This window comes from Lepidochelys kempii, chromosome 4, assembly GCF_965140285.1.
Source record: "Lepidochelys kempii isolate rLepKem1 chromosome 4, rLepKem1.hap1, whole genome shotgun sequence".
Classification (NCBI taxonomy): domain Eukaryota; kingdom Metazoa; phylum Chordata; order Testudines; family Cheloniidae; genus Lepidochelys; species Lepidochelys kempii.
In genome coordinates, this window is record NC_136383.1 from 9,121,306 (window position 1) to 9,137,576 (window position 16,271).

The following is a 16,271-nucleotide window of genomic DNA, read 5'->3' on the forward strand; positions in this document are numbered from 1 at the left end:
CACAGTGCCATTCTGCACCCCCTGCTATCCCCAACAGCACTGCTCCCAGTTCACCCCAAGCTACTCTGAGCCCGCATCGCTCCTCACAGAGCTACTCCCAGACTCCCATCACCTCCACACAGTGCCACTGCCAGACTTCCCCCACAGCCCTCCCAGAGCCATTTTGAGCCCCCCTTCACCCCAACATGAAGCTGCTCCCAGGTCACCTGTATAATATCCCCTCCTACTAACCCCCCTCACTCAGAGCCAGCCCCCTACGTACATATAGCCACTCCCAGCTCCCCTCTGCATCCCATAACTGCCTTCTCCTACACACAGCTACTCCTAACCCTGCCCACAACTACTCCCAGTGCCCCTTTCCCCCACAGTCTCTCGTAACTTTCTCCCTCCTCCTCCCCCCCTGGATGTATATAGCCACTCTTAATCTTCACGCATGCCTGCACACAGTAACTCCCAGCCCTCTTCCCCACACATACTGTTGGAATTATTTTTTATACAGGTGTGATGTTCCTTAGGATATGATATGGACTGATGTGTCTCCTCAGTTCTCCAATCTGGTCCTGCTGTCTCAGCCTCTAGCATGGAAAATCACTCTCAGCTGAATTGTATGAGTGTTACAGCTAACCATTCATTAATTACATTCTAGGGCAACACCAGCAAATGCCCAGGCCCAGACTGGTGCTCAGAAATGTGCATCTTGTTCTACCTAGCTCTTTCCTTCTGTGCAATACAAGCTCATAGAAAGTCTGTCATTTCAATAATAGAAAGTGATATGCACAAATCTTATTATCCAAATGGAGGCTCCCAAACACTTCAATCCAAACACACACTGATTTAGTTAAAACAAGTTTATTAACTACAGAAAGAAAGATTTTAAGTGATTGCAAATAATGAGGCATAAAAGTCAGTATTGGTTACAAAGAAAATAAAGGGCAAAAATGTAAACTAATACCTAACATAGCAAGCTAATTGAAATCAAAGCAAATGCAAGAGGACTGTTGGCCCTTAACTAAAACTCAGTGGGTTTTTTTGGTTGGCTAGCTCCCAGTACCAAAAGGAAGGGTTGATGGGAAATTGGGACTCTGAGACTGACACTCCTTAGGGGCAATGGGGAGAGGCCAGTGCTCCAGGTCAGCCTGATTGATGTGGCAGGCAGTCTAAGGGCAGAGGCAGGAGGCCGGGGGGGGGTCCCATCCTCCATATGAGCTGGAGCTGCCTGGGCCAGAATGGGGCCAAGCTAAGGAGAGAGCAGGAGCTCAGGCTGAGCTGGGGAGCAGAGCCATGCCAGCCAGAGACCATCAGAGAAGCAGCCTGAGCTGGGGAGAGTGGCAGCAAGAGTCAGAGAAGCAGCCCAGAGAGCAGATCCATGCTGGGAGGAGAGCTGCAGCAACCAGAGCCAGAGGGGCCAGAAAAGCAGCCCAGAGAACTGGAGGCAGAGCAGCAGCAGCAGTGCTGAGGCAGAATGGAAGTGGAACTGGAGCAGTCCAGAGCTGGGTGTGGTGAACAGCTTGGGAGAGCGAGGGGGATCTGGGCACAGCGCCCTGCACAGGGAGATGCCACCAGCCAAGAGGCCTTGCAGACCAGACTTGGAGGGGATTGTAACCCTGAGCGGGGCGGCGGGGCGGAGCGGAGAAGAACGCTGGGAAGAAGGGTCCTGCCAACTAGAGCCTGAAGGCGTGTGGCCACCACCAGAGCAAGTGTCTACCAGCAGCATCCCTGCAGCACAGTCAGGGCCTGGACAGGAGGCCTGGCATATGTGAGGAATGGACTGTGAACTTCTCTTATACTCCAGAGACAGCTGTTTGTGATGTCCCTATGTCACTGAGCGGGGTTATGTGTTTTCCTTAACCTTTCCCATTTTTTCCTTATTTTTTTTAAATTGATTGCTGTTTAATAAATTGTAATGGCTTGAAATATATGTAATGATCAGTGGGTCAGGGAAGCGTCCAAAATGGAGAGAGTACCTGGGAGTGGGGACACCCTAATCCTGTCCTACGTGACCATGACAAGATTGGGGGTTGAGCCCCCTGGGAATCCTGGGCCCAGTTTTGTCAGGGTTACGAGGACTCTGCCACACAGGAGAGTGGAAGGGGAGTCCTCGAGGTCAGGCGGGCCTCTGGGTAAAAGGAGTGGGAACGAGGACTTGGATCCTTTCGCTAGCCCAGGTTTCACCGGGGTAGTGTATAAGCCAGGAAAGTTCCCCACAAGAGCGGGACCAATCCCATTTACACAAAGGCTTTTCTCACCACATGATTTTTGCAGCCTTTACTAGCTGAAAGTCTTCCAGCCAGGACCCCTCCCCCAGTCCAGTGTTTCTTTAGGTCATGTTACTGCAGTGAGCAGAGAGGAATGGAGGTGAGAGGTGATTTGGGGCCTCTATTCCTCATTTTTGTGTTTTCCTCCTCTTTTAGAATAATCTCTAGCTGGGGTCCAGGTGACAGCAAGTCTGTTTTGGATGGGAACCCCCAGCTGTTTATTTGCCAATATGTGAATTTCTTGCTTACACCATCTCCCCCTTATCTGTTGTTTCAGATAGCTGTCGCTCATCAATAGGGGAATGTGTTCCAATTTATGTTGGTCCTTGTTATGTTTGCATGGATCAGGACTGACGTGAATTGGAACACATTCCCCTATTGTACAGTACAGTACTGTACTTGCATCCGCCAGCGACGTTCAAGGCTTATTACCTACGGAGGACATTCTCCCTTCTGATCAAGGAGCCAGCAGGTGAAGGAAAGCCCAGTTTAAAGGAGTTTTGGAAGTCCTACAACATCTTGAATGGTGTGGAAAACATTGATGCGTCGTGGGAAGAGGTCACTTTGCAAAGTATGAACGGCGTTTGGTGCCATGCATGGCCAGATGCTGCCCACAGCTTCATGGGATTTGATGCTGTTCCTGGTCTCGAGCAAGCAATTGTCAAGTTGGCAAAGTATGTCAGCTTTAAGAAGGTGGAGGAGGAGGATGTACAGGAGTTGCTGGAGTCTCAGGCTGAGCAACTGACAAATGATCTGATTGTGCTGGACCAACAATGGGTATCTGAAGAAAGCAAGGATGATGACGATGATGTAGGGCAGGAAGCCAGGAGTCTGATGACAAAGAATCTCTCCCATTTCTCTGGATTGCTGGATGAGATGACGGAAATCATACAGAGCAGTGATCCTTCTTGTGAGTAGTCTGACAAAGTCTCCAGGGTTTTCAATGATGCAGTGGCTTGCTACAGGGAGATCTATCGTTCAAGGATTCATGCAGGAGAGCAGCTGTTGATAAAATCCTTTTTTAAGACTTCTGCAACCAAAAAGCAACCCAAGAAAATCCAGCCGTCACCTCTTCCTAAGTTTAGCGTAATCAACACTGTTTTATACTGTATTACTCTACTGTATTTACTGTATTAAAATGTTCTATGTGTTTGGTGTTAGTAGGGTTCTACATTATTTTATTCAATGTTTTATATGTAAAATGTGTACTGTATAACTTTTCATTGTAAAAAGGTACACTGTTTAGGCGAAAAGAAAAGAGCATTGTCAAGTTGTGAATGCATCCCCCCCTTATTTCATTATTTCTTATGGGGAAAAATTCCCCGGTATACGTCGTTTGGGTATCCATCGCCCTTTTCAAGAACGCAACCGCAGTGTATACAGGGGACCCCCTTTAATAGTCCACTTGATTATGTTGACACCTGGTTGAGGTGCTGGCTAACCTTTTGTCTCTGAGGAACTGGTTTGGGCTGCTTTTTAAAAAAAAACTTGAAGCATGTCTCAGCAATGTCATACAGTAAAATCTTATAACTTTACAAACAATGTTGCCACATTTTATCAGAACAATAATGGTCAGTGAATTATGAGTTTTCAAATGATACCTCAAGGCATACTTTGTACAAAATTTAGCATGGTTTTGTATAAGTGGTGAACATAAGGGTACAGTCTGTCGCAACAGGGTGTTACCACAACACTAATTTAACCATACATTCCTTTATTAAATCCAAAGACAATTATTATTAATACAATTGCTCTAAACATGCCTAAATAATAAGTAATTTACTACATTCAAACAATAACAAAACATAAGCATTTGATCAAGATACTTACAAACACACTAAACTCAGGGATGCTTAGACCCATATTGGTCAGCTCCAACTTGGTCAGGTAGGTCTTGGAAATGAACTCTTAAGGCGTTTACTTTTTTAATACCCTTTAACAAACAAGTGATGTCATTGCCAATTATTGGACCTTAGCTAAGGGTATATGAAGCCATTTTTTATATAGCCAATTATTTACTGTACCTAGTACCCAATTAACCGTATTTATTTATTTATATTTGTGTTATTTTATCCCAAACTTTAAATAAAACAACACTGATATTTTGAAGCATCACTATCAGTTTAACACATCAGCTCTTTTTTCTCATGATCTCAGACTTCTTGGTCACGTGTTTTGGGCCTGTTGCTCATGCTAATATACCACCTCCGTTTAAAACCTTAGTTCATCCACATCTAATGTGGGTCTATATTGTGTCTCTTTCTCACGTGTGTGCACACACACTCAGACTCCTAGGCTTGCCTTCACACACATCCACTCCCATTCTCCATCTACAGACACACAAAATGCCACTCCCAGTTCTCCCTCCACAGTCACTCCCAACCCTCTCCCTCCCCCAGAGCTACTCCCAGCTCCTACTCATGTACAGAGAGCCATTCCCATCACTGCCCAGAGCCACTCCCATCCCCTTCTCTTCCTTCCCCACATATAGAGCTACTCTCACAGGAAGGATTGGCTTTTGGCCCTATGTTAGTTAACATCTTTATCAATGACATGGAAGAAAACATAAAATCATCATAGATAAAGTTTGCAAATGACACAAAAATTGGCAGAATGGAAAATAATGAAGAGGACAGGTAACTGATTCAGAGCAATCTGAATTGCTTAGTAAGCTAGGGTACAAGCAGCCAATATGCATTTTAATAGTCAGTGATTCCTTGGAGTTTGAGAATGATTGTCTATCATGAAATTATAGCCAGTGATTGCTGGTAGAGCTGCAGTGGGCTACTGAGACCAATCCAGGATACACAGATCTTATCACAGCTGGGGCTGACATTTGCCCATGGAAGGGGCGGATCTGAATTGTTGAGTCAGGCTGGAGTGTATTCTTTCCTCCTTTCCCGTTTCTCCAGTTCCTGTTGTCTTCATTGGGTCTCAAAATGCTGGGATCCTTGCCAGAAGGTCCTTCCCCATTTTAATCAGTCGAAGGCTTGGGTTTCCCATAAGTTTATGTTGGCTTTAACGGAGTCTTTGAAACACTTTTTTTGCCTTCCTCTCTTCCATTGGCCTTAGCTCAGTTGTGAGAACATGACCTGCTTCAGGAGTAGATAGTCTGGCATTCGAAGAATGTGACCAGCCCAACAGAGTTGTTGGTGGATGATCATGGTGCTGGAAGTTTGGGCTTCGTACAGAATGCTGATGTTAGTGCTTCGCTCATCCCACTTGATTCAGAAGATTTTGCGGAGGTACCATTGATGGTATCATTCAAGAGCCTTGAGGTGTCTATTGTACATGACCCAGGTTTCAGCATTCTATAGGAGAGCAGGGATAACGGCCTGGTACACCAGAAGCTTGGCTCGGTTCTTGATGTCACCATCTTCGAAGACACATTTTCTAAAGTGTCCAAAAGGTCCACTGGCACATTGGAGGCAATGTTGAATCGCCTCGTCGATGTTGTCTGTCTGCGACAGATAGTTGACAAGGTAGGGGAAGTGCTCCATGTTCTCCAGGGTCTCTTTGTTGCTTGTGACTGCGGGAGCAGGATCCTGGTGGTACACTTTAGTTTTCTTGGTGTTGAGTGTGAGGCCTAGTTGGACGGAGGCCTCAGAGAAGACGTCAACTGTTCTCTGAAGATCTTCTGCATGGGTGCACAGAGCACAGTCATCTGCATAGTTGAATGACTGATTTAGTAGTTGAATGACTGATGAATGACTGATTTAGTAAGTCTTTGTCTTGGATTGGAGGCGATTGAGGCTGAAGAGCTTGCCACCCATTCTGTGTTGGATATCAAGTCTGGAGGGGAACTTGTCAGCAATGAGGCAGAGGATGACGGCAAGGAAGATGGAGAACAGGGTTGGAGCGACGACACTGCCTTGCTTGACTTCTGTCTTGACTAGGAAGGGGTCTGTTTCAGATCCATTGCTGATGACCATGCGGACATGTTGTTGTGGAGGATTCACTGTCTTCAGGATAGAGCCCCCTATTTCTGTAAGAGTGGCTTACATTCTTTGTTCCTAGATGCAAACATTTACATTTAGCTGTGGATGATGACCTTGATGTGGTGGAGTGGCTTGAGTGTTCCCATGATCCTGAGAGCCACTCTCAGTCCCAACCTCCCCACAGAACTATTCAGTTTCCCCCTCCACACACACAGAGCCACTCCCAGCCCCACTCCCCACTTCCCTCGCAATCACAGAGCTACTCCCGGTCCCCCTCCATATTCACACTCAACCACTCCTAGCTCCCTCACAAGTAAGCTATTGCCAACCCCCCTACAAGGACATTCCTAGCCCACCTACACACACAGCCACTCCCAGCCCCACGCCTAACATCCCCATGCAGTCACTCCTAAACTTTACCCCCACAGACACTCTCAACCTTTTACTCACTCACTCACCCCCCCCCCGCCGCCACTTCAACCCATCTCATAGCCATTCCCAACATCCACAGGCTCCACACACACCATCTGTCCACACCCCCTTCTCCCCTAAGATAAACATCACCAACCATACTACACGATCCTGCTAATACATCCCAGAATGATTGCTTTTTTTGCAAGTGTTATACTGATGACTTGTATTTAGCTTGTGATCTACTATGACCCCCAGATCCCTTTCCTCAGTACTCCTACCTAGGCAGTCATTTCCCATTTTGTATGTGTGCAACTGATTGTTCCTCCCTAAGTGGAGTGCTTTGCATTTGAATTTCATCCTATTTACTTCAGACCATTTGTCCAGATCATTTTGAATTTTAATCCTATCCTCCAAAGCATCTGTAACCCCTCCTAATTTGGTATTATCCACAAACTTTATAAGTGTACTCTGCCATTATCTAAATCATTGAAGAAGATATTGAACAGAACTGAACCCAGAACTGATTCCTGCGGGTCCCCACTCAATATGCCCTTCCAGCTTGACTATGAACTGCTGATAACTACTCTTTGGGAATGGTTTTCCAACCAGTTATGCACCCACCTTGTAATAGGGCTGTCTAGATTGTATTTCCCTAGTTAGTCATGTGAGACAGTATCAAAAGCCTTACTAAACTCAAGATATACCAAATCTACTGCTTCCCCCGCCCCCCATCCACAAGGCTTGTTACACTGACAAAGAAAGCCATTAGGTTTGTTAGACATGATTTGTTCTTCACAAATCCATTTGCCTGTTACTTATCACCTTATTCTTTTCTAGGTGTTTGCAATCTGATTGCTTAATTATTTGTTCCATTATCTTTCTGGGTACTGAAGTTAAGCTGACTGGTCTGTAATTCCCCGGCTTGTCCTTATTCCCCTTTTTATAGATTGGCACTATATTTGCCCTTTTCCAGTCGTCTGGAATCTCTCCTATATTCCATGACTTTTTGAAGATAATCGCTAATGGCTCACATATCGCCTCAGTCAGCTCCTTGGGTATTCTAGGATGTATTTAATCAGGCACTGGTATCTTGAAGACATCTAACTTGTCTAAGTAATTTTTAACTTGTTCTTTCCCTATTTTAGCCTCTGATCTTACCTCATTTTCACTTACATTCATTAAATTAGATTCCACTTGCTACTAAACTTTTCAGTGAAAACAAACAAAATCATTTAGCATGTCTGCTATTTCCATATTTTCTGTTGTTTTTTCCCCCTCATTAATGGGCCTACCCTATCCTTGGTCTTCCTCTTGCTTCCAATGTATTTGTAGAATGTTTTCTTGTTACCCCTTATGTCTTTAGCTAGTTTAATCTCATTTTGTGTCTTGGCCTTTCTAATTTTGTACCTACAGGCATGTTGTTTTTTTATATTCATCCTTTGTAATTTGACCTAGTTTCCACTTTTTGTAGGATTCTTTTTTGAGTTTCAGATAATTGAAGATCTACTGATTATGCCAGGATGGTCCCTTGCCATACTTCTGATCTTTCCACACAGTGGGATCGTTTGTTCTTGTGGCCTTAATAATATCTCTTTGAAAAACTGCCAACTGTCTTGAACCGTTTTTCCCCTTAGACTTGCTTCACATGGGATCTTACCTACCAACTACCTGAGTTTACTAAAGTCTGCCTTCTTGAAATCCATTACCTTTATTCTGCTGTTTTTCCTCCTACCATTCCTTAGAATCATGAACTCTATCATTTCATGATCACTTTCACACAAGCTGCCTTCCACTTTCATATTCTCAAACAGTTCCTCACTATTTGTCAAAATCACATCTAAAACAGCCTCTATGCTAGTAGCTTTCTCCACATTCTGATATAAAAAATTATCTCCAATACATTCTAAGAACTTGTTGGATAATCTGTGCCCTGCTGTGTTATTTTCCCAACAGATGTCTGGGTAGTTGAAGTCCCTCATCACCTTGAAGTCCCTCATCACCACCAAGTCCTGTGCTTTGGATGATATTGTTAGTTGTTCCACCCTCATTATCTGCAAACTTTGCCACCTCACTGTTTACCTCTTTTTCCAGATCATTTCTGAGTATGTTGAACACCACTGTTTCCAGTACAGATCCTTGAGGGAACCTATTATTTACCCATCTCCACTGTAAAAATTGACAATTTATTTCTACCCTTTGTTTCCTATCTTTTAACCAGTTATTGATCCATGAGTGGACCTTCCCTCTTATCCCATGATACCTTAGTTTCCTGAAGAGCCTTTGGTCCAAGACCTCACACTTGGTAAGGCAACCCCCATCCTTTCATGTATTTATACCTGCTCCTGTATTTTCCACTCCATGCATCTGATGAAGTGTGTTCTAGCCCACGAAAGCTTATGCCCAAATAAATTTGTTAGTCTCTAAGGTACCACAAGGACTCCTTGTTGGTTTTGCTGATAGAGACTAACACGGCTACCACTCTGAAACCTATATCTACTTGATTACCCTTGTCTACATTCTTGTTGACTTCTGCAAATTATTGTACTGGAACGGTGAGGCACGATTCCTCTTTAAAAAAGCCATGTTAAACTCTTCCCCCACATATCATATTTGTGTCTGATAATTTTGTTCTTTACTATAGTTTCAATCAGTTTGCTTCGTACTGAAGTCAGGCTTACTGGCCTGTAACTGCCAGGATGACTGCTGGAGACTTTTCTGAAAAATTAGCTTTACATTAGCTAGTCACCTGTGCAGAGGCTGATTTAAGTGACAGGTTACAAACCACAGTTAGTCGTTCTGCAATTTCATATTTGAGTTCCTTCAGAACTCTTGGGTGAATGCCCTGTGGTCCTGGTGACTTATTACTGTTGAATTTATCAATTTGTTCCAAAACCCCACCTCAATCTGGGACAATTCCTCATATTTGTCACCTAACAAGAATGGCTCAGGTGTGTGGAACTCCCCCCTATCCTCTGCAATGAAGACTGAATCAAATAATTAATACATCTTCTTCACAATGGCCTCGTATCCTCACTCTTGCTGTTTTCCTTTTGCAGCACACCTGCAACTGCCTATGAGTTAGCCAGGAGTACCATCCACCTGTCTTGCAATCTTGACTAAGTCTATGCTCAGTTTCTGCCTATCCCACCGTCCTCATTTGCGGTACGATTTGGCACATATTTCTGAAGGAGGCACATATGCCAGTAATGAGACTCTTGTGTGTATATTGGATGGATCAGACAGACCAGAATAGTGTCTCAGTAGCCATACTGCTGTTGTGACATATTCCTCTTGGTCGGAGATTGTCCAATAATTAAACCATTCTAGCATACCATGATGGCCATCATATTACAGTCATGAATGGATATTTTCGAGGCCAGAACAGAGATTATTGCAAACTGTGGAAAACAAAGTGGATGCTACAGCTTTGTTTTTCTGATTGGGTTGACGTGGATGAGGAGTTTTCCAGGAGTTTCAGCTTAAATCAAGGTCTTAATTTAACAGTGTCATTATGGACGAAGCTATGAAAGAATGTTAAAAGGCTGCAGCCTCTTGCAATACTTCAAATGGAATCAAATGTTCAATGCTATGGCTTTTGATATATTGTATTCATAAGAAAATTAGTAGAATGCAGCAATATACTACAAAGCAATGTAATACACAAATGTTTTTATTATTATTATTCAAAAATGACAAACTGGTTAAATTCTGCATTATTACACCAGCAGATACTCATAGTAACCCATTGTAAAAAGCTATAAGTGAAATTCAGCCTTGGTGTAACTCTGCTGGCTTCAGTGGAAATACACCAGAGATGAATTTGGTCCAGTATGCCTAGTGGTGCTGCTATCATTTAAGATCAAATAGAGAGAAAATTCAAGGTGGCTGGGGATGTATAAAAGTCTTAAAATACTCCCTGCTCCACTTTAGCATGAAACAGGATTCCACTATAATTTAGAGATATGAGAGAATTGAAATTATTATTAATCAAAAAAAGCAGAGATGTACTAGAAAGGGGACGGGGGAAGAAGTAATTGCTAGGAACAACAGTTTTCACCTAAGTTTTAACTTCAGCCAATATTTATTCTACCAGTCCTAAAATACCCTATGGATAATACACCTGTAGTAAATAAACATGCTTACATTTCCACACTATTGCTAGCAATTGGCAGTTTTTAATTCTAATCATCTGTGTGTGTTGCACAAAATCATGAGAAGTTTAATAGTTGTAGAAGTCTGTTTTCTTGTTGATGAAGATTTACACTTCCCAGTCATGTTAAAGGATGTATTTCAGAAGTCATGTGCATATCAGATGTAGAAATTACCAATTTAGGGCTTAACTCTGCTCTTAAATATGTGGATTGCTGTTACCACAGAGCTAGTGAGATCATCTGCTATCCAATTGTGTGTAAACCACAGGAAACTGATTTTTACAAGATAGATGGGTTTCTATCCAGTGTATCTCAGATTGCAATAGAGGGCGAAACCCTGGCCCCACTGAGATCAATGGCAAACTTTCTGTGATTTCACAGGGGCCAGGATTTCACCCAGATCTCTTTGTGATTTTGATTAATGTAATTCACCTCTAATTATATCTTGTTCTCATGGAAAAACTACAGTACACAAATAACATTTAGAAAATACTGGTGATTCTTCAAAGAGAGACTATCATAAACCCTAGACTATTCTGCATAGTTAGAAGTTCAACACAAGCATTTTAATTTTTCTGTAAAATTTGTTTTTAATGTAAATTAATAGCTAATGCCTTACAGAGTTGCTAATTTTGTAGCTTGTGCTATGTCCTAAATTACCACCTTATAGACACCTGACTGTAACTGTACTGTCAGTCTCGTTATTTCTGTACTATTTGCTACATTTAAAAAAAAAACCTGTTTAAAGCATTCAAATAAAATATTAAGTTTACACAAATACTTGCACTGTACAAATGCTGTTAATGTTTAAAATTAAAATTTTCAATAAGACCTATATACTTAGAAATATTTCTAAGAAAAATGTACAAAAATTACAAAAATAAGTCTTCTATTTGAGAAAAATACTAAAAGTATTCCAACCACTGTCAAATAATATACATATATAATATGTTAGTGTAAAAACTGTTTGGATTGAAACAGATTTGTCAGTTATTTGCATATCAGATACAGCAAAGTATCAACTACCATTATAGAAAATACTAACCATAACATTCAAGAATCAAATTTCTCTATTCCAGTGTTTAAAAAAAAAAAAAAAGCAGCCCCAGGCCAGCAGAAAGTGCACGCACATTTTCTGCAAAATCAGACATGAGTGGTGTGTAACTCTTGTGCTGGCCCACTGCACTTGGGTGAATTTCACTCAAGTATTCAGAATTGACAATAGACCTTGACAGCCTGAGGCAGAGCCTTTGTTCAAAAAATGTATTTAAAAGCTAAAAACTCTATAATCACATGTAAAAAGTTCTGTTTTCATTTTTTTAGTAGATGTCAAATAAACACCATCATACCACAGTACTAAAAGTTAACCAAAAACTTAACACATTAGGGTCATATCCAGAGCCACAACACCCAGTGAGGCTAAAGGGCCGTACACTGGGTATCTCCAGTAGGCAGAGGAAAAAGAATCCTGTTCCTGGCCAAAGCCATAGAGCCTCTTCACAGCCATTACTTTATCCAGTGGTTTAAACTGCCTTTTGTACTGCAGAACCGTGCTGGTTCCACAGTCAGAGGGCCCTTAGTAGTAACTGAGGTGGGGTTACATTTGTCCCTTCACGTGTGTGTGTTTGGGTTTTTTTTAAGCTGGTTAGGTAAGTCTTGCTGTTTGCTAAGGACTCAATCCTGCACCCACAGAAATCACTAGGAAAACTCCAACTGTCTTCATGTCCTAAAAAAGGGAGTAATTTTGATGTAATAGTTCTGAAAAATGCAAATTATGTTGCCTTCTGAGGTAACTGGTTACTCTTCAGAATGTTGTCATGGAACCGGTTTCAATATCCGGGATGAAAAGGTGCCTGCTGCCAGGGAGCTGGAAACAAAGAAAAATATACTTGAGAAAGGATTAAGGCACGGGAAATATAGATTCCTCTTTCAACCCTCCAAAGCCCACCAAACACCACGCCTTTGTACTTCTGTAGCATCTTTAGAAGGTTTCGAAAGCATTCAAAGACTGAAGCACTGACCTTCACCCTGTGCAGAGGACAGCAAAAGGCCTATGTGCCTTAAAGTCCTGTAATGCAAAGTCCTGTATAGGTGTGAATTTCAGCCTTTATAAATATTTATGAGTTAAGCCTAACACCCCTTTCTGCTGTACCAAGGGTACATAACAAGTCTGTGGAATAGCTGGGGTTAGAATACAGTTTGCCTGATTCCCAGTCCTATGCTTCAACTACTACCATAGTCCCTCTGCATGAGCGTCTATACATGGAGACAATCTGTTGGAGTTTCAGAAACGGCTACGTGATTTAGGAGCACAAGTTGCACTGAAAGTCAGCGGAATGTGTGCTTCTAAGTCAAATAATTGGTTTTGAAAAATCCCACCTATACTCTTATCCGTTTGTGGCAAATACCATTTTTAATTAATATAAAAACCAAATACCTCATAAATCACAAGTAAGACTACTTTTTAGTCAAGGGTATTTTTAGTAAATGTCATGGACAGGTCACGGGCAGTAAACAAAATTTCACAGCCCATGACTTTTACTATATTTCCCTGACTAAAACTTGAGAAGGAGAGGTGGCTCAGGACAATGGCCCTGGAGGTGCCATGGATTCTTGGTTGCGGGGGGAGAGTTGCGGCCTGGGGGAGGCATCATGGGGGGGGTAATAGCCCAGGGGGGACCGGGGGTGCTGGGGAGCTGGCCTAGGGGGCACCACAGGTGCTTGGGGGGGGCACAGCCCAGGACGGTGCTGTGGGGAGGGTTGGCAGGTCTGATGCAGGCTCCTTATCCAGCTCCTGGGAAGCAGAGACCCTAGCTCCACGAGCTGTCTCTGCTCCGACCCAAGCCTCGGTTCTGCAGCTCCCATTGGCTGGGAACCGTGGCCAATGGGAGCTTTGGGAACAGTGCCTGCAGGCGGACGCAGCACATGGAGCTAGGAGCTGAGAGAGGGGAGTTGCTGTCACCCTTATGAGAAGCCCCCCCCCTACCCCGGTAAGCACCACCCTGCACCACTCTTCAACCCAGAGCCACGGACTCATAGGTAAGGTGTTCGTACAATACATTTCAAATGTTGCAAACAGGTGCTTGGCAGCATTTGTGCATACTGGGCCAAATTCTCACTTATGTGACCAAGGGCCAAATCCTGAGGACTAGTTATGCAATCACAAGGGGTTAAAAATCCAGTCAACCTATCTCCACACTCTTCATTGTGATGATAGAGTCTGAGGATGGTAGACCAAGTTTGGAAAGGGATGGAGGGGTAAGTACAGGCACAAGGAGGAGAAGGGGAACCAGTTCTAGAGAGGGTCAATAGTGCAGATCCTCTAATTTCATTCTACACCAGCTCTGACCCTAAGTCAGTTAGCCTAGTTAAGAGCTTGGTTACGTAGCCACTTTGGTTACACAATTAAGTAGTTCTATAACTGACTGAGACTGGTTTCAGAATGAACAGCAGCACCCTCAGGGAACCAGGGGGGTGACATTCACCCCTCTAAAGAAGGTCAGCACAAGGCCTATGCATCATTTAAGTCCTCAAAATAAGGGATGAGAAGAATTTAAATGGTGCACAAGAGAGAATTTCACTCCATAAGGACAGAAATACTAAATAAAGAGAGTGCATTTGTTTTCTAGTGTAACATTAAAATTAGGGCTGTCAAGCAATTAAAAAAATTAATCGTGATTAATCGTGCAATTAAAAAAAATTAATTGCACTGTTATAAAATAACAATACCATTTATTTAAATATTTTGGATGTTTTCTACATTTTCAAATATATTGATTTCAATTACAACACAGAATACAAAGTGCTCACTTTATATTTATTTTTGATTACAAATATTTGCACTGTAAAAAACAAAAGAAATAGTATTTTTCAATGCATTACAGTACTTGTATTAGGTGAAATCTCGTTATCATGAAAGTTGAACTTACAAATGTAGAATTATGTAAAAAAAACCCCTGCATTCAAAAATAAAACCATGTAAAATTTTAGAGCCTGCAAGTCCATTCAGTTCTACTTCTTGTTCAGTCAATCGCTCAGACAAACAAGTTTGTTTACATTAGCAGGAGATAATGCTGCCTTCTTTTTGTTTACAATGTCACCTGAAAGTGAGAACAGGCATTCTCGTGGCACTGTTGTAGCCGGCATCAGATATTTACGTGACAGATGTGCTAAAGGGACATTACGTGTCATATGTCCCTTCATGCTTCAACCACCATTCCAGGGGACATGTGTCCATGCCGATGACGGGTTCTGCTTGATAACAATCCAAAGCAGTGCAGACCGACTCATGTTCATTTTAATTATCTGAGTCAGATGCCACCTGCAGAAGGCTGATTTTCTTTTTTGGTAGTTCAGGTTCTGTAGTTTTTGCATCTGAATGTTGCTTTTTTAAGACTTCTGAAAGCGTGCTCCACACCTCGCCCCTCTCAGATTTTGGAAGGCACTTTGGTTTCTTAAATCTTGGGTCGAGTGCTGTAGATATCTTTAGAAATCTCACATCGGTACCTTCTTTGAGTTTTGTCAGATCTGCAGTAAAAATGTTTTTAAAATGAACATGTGCTGGTTCATCACCCGAGACTGCTATAACATGAAATAGATGGCAGAATACGGGTAAAACAGAGCAGGGGACATACAATTCTCCTCCAAATTCAGTCACAAATTTAATTAACGCATTTTTTTTAAACAAGCGTCATCAGCATGGAAGCATGTCTGCTGGAATGGTGGCCGAAGCATGAAGGGGCACACGAACGTTTAGCACCCGGCTCATGAGACAGCTCATGGTATCCGAGACCATCAGGTGTGTCCAGAGACATCTACACAGAACACATCACGGGACACCGCCAGTACCAGGTCGAGTAACCGAGAACGTCGACCAGGGAAATAACCCACTTCCTTCCCTGATGAATAGAGGGACGCACCCCACCCATGAACTTATTCTCTACACCAATACTGACTTGGACTCTTAATACATTCCATGGGTGGTGCACCTGAGCCCAATTATCCACTGACGCATTAAAAACTCCCACACCCCACTCTGGATCTATGCTGGTTATGGGGGGAGGGACAGCTCAGTGGTTTGAGCATTGGCCTGCTAAACCCAGGGCTGTGAACCCCCTCCTTGAGGGGGCCATTTAGAGATCTGGGGCAAAAATTGGGGATTGGTCCTGCTTTGAGCAGGGGGTTGGACTAGATGACCTCCTGAGGTCCCTTCCAATCCTGATATTCTATGATTCTATGTGATATGTACCTCGTGAACCTTGTAACCGATACTTGCAATCCCCCATAACCCAAGCCTGATCCCAGATGTACAGTACCTTCCCTCTTAACTTGTGTAAATTTGATTTTAAACATTAACTTTAATAAAATTTTTATATCTAGCAGATAAATACCTTGCAATACCAGCTACAAAAGTGCCATGCAAATGCCTGTTCTCAGTTTATGGTGACATTGTAAATAAGAAGAGGGCAGCATTGTCTCCTGTAAATGTAAATAAACTTGTTTGTCTTAGTGAT

The 16,271-nt window shown here is 42.7% G+C and overlaps 1 long non-coding RNA gene across 1 annotated transcript in view; it reads left to right on the forward strand.

Annotated features, from left to right (window-relative positions):
- LOC140910103 (uncharacterized) overlaps positions 1-10,762 on the forward strand; it is a 12,834-nt gene extending 2,072 nt beyond the window's left edge. Inside the window, exon 2 of the long non-coding RNA XR_012158423.2 lies at positions 2,533-10,762. This is a non-coding gene — a long non-coding RNA (uncharacterized LOC140910103). The remainder of the gene's footprint in view (positions 1-2,532) is intronic.
- Positions 10,763-16,271: the final 5,509 nt, after the last annotated feature.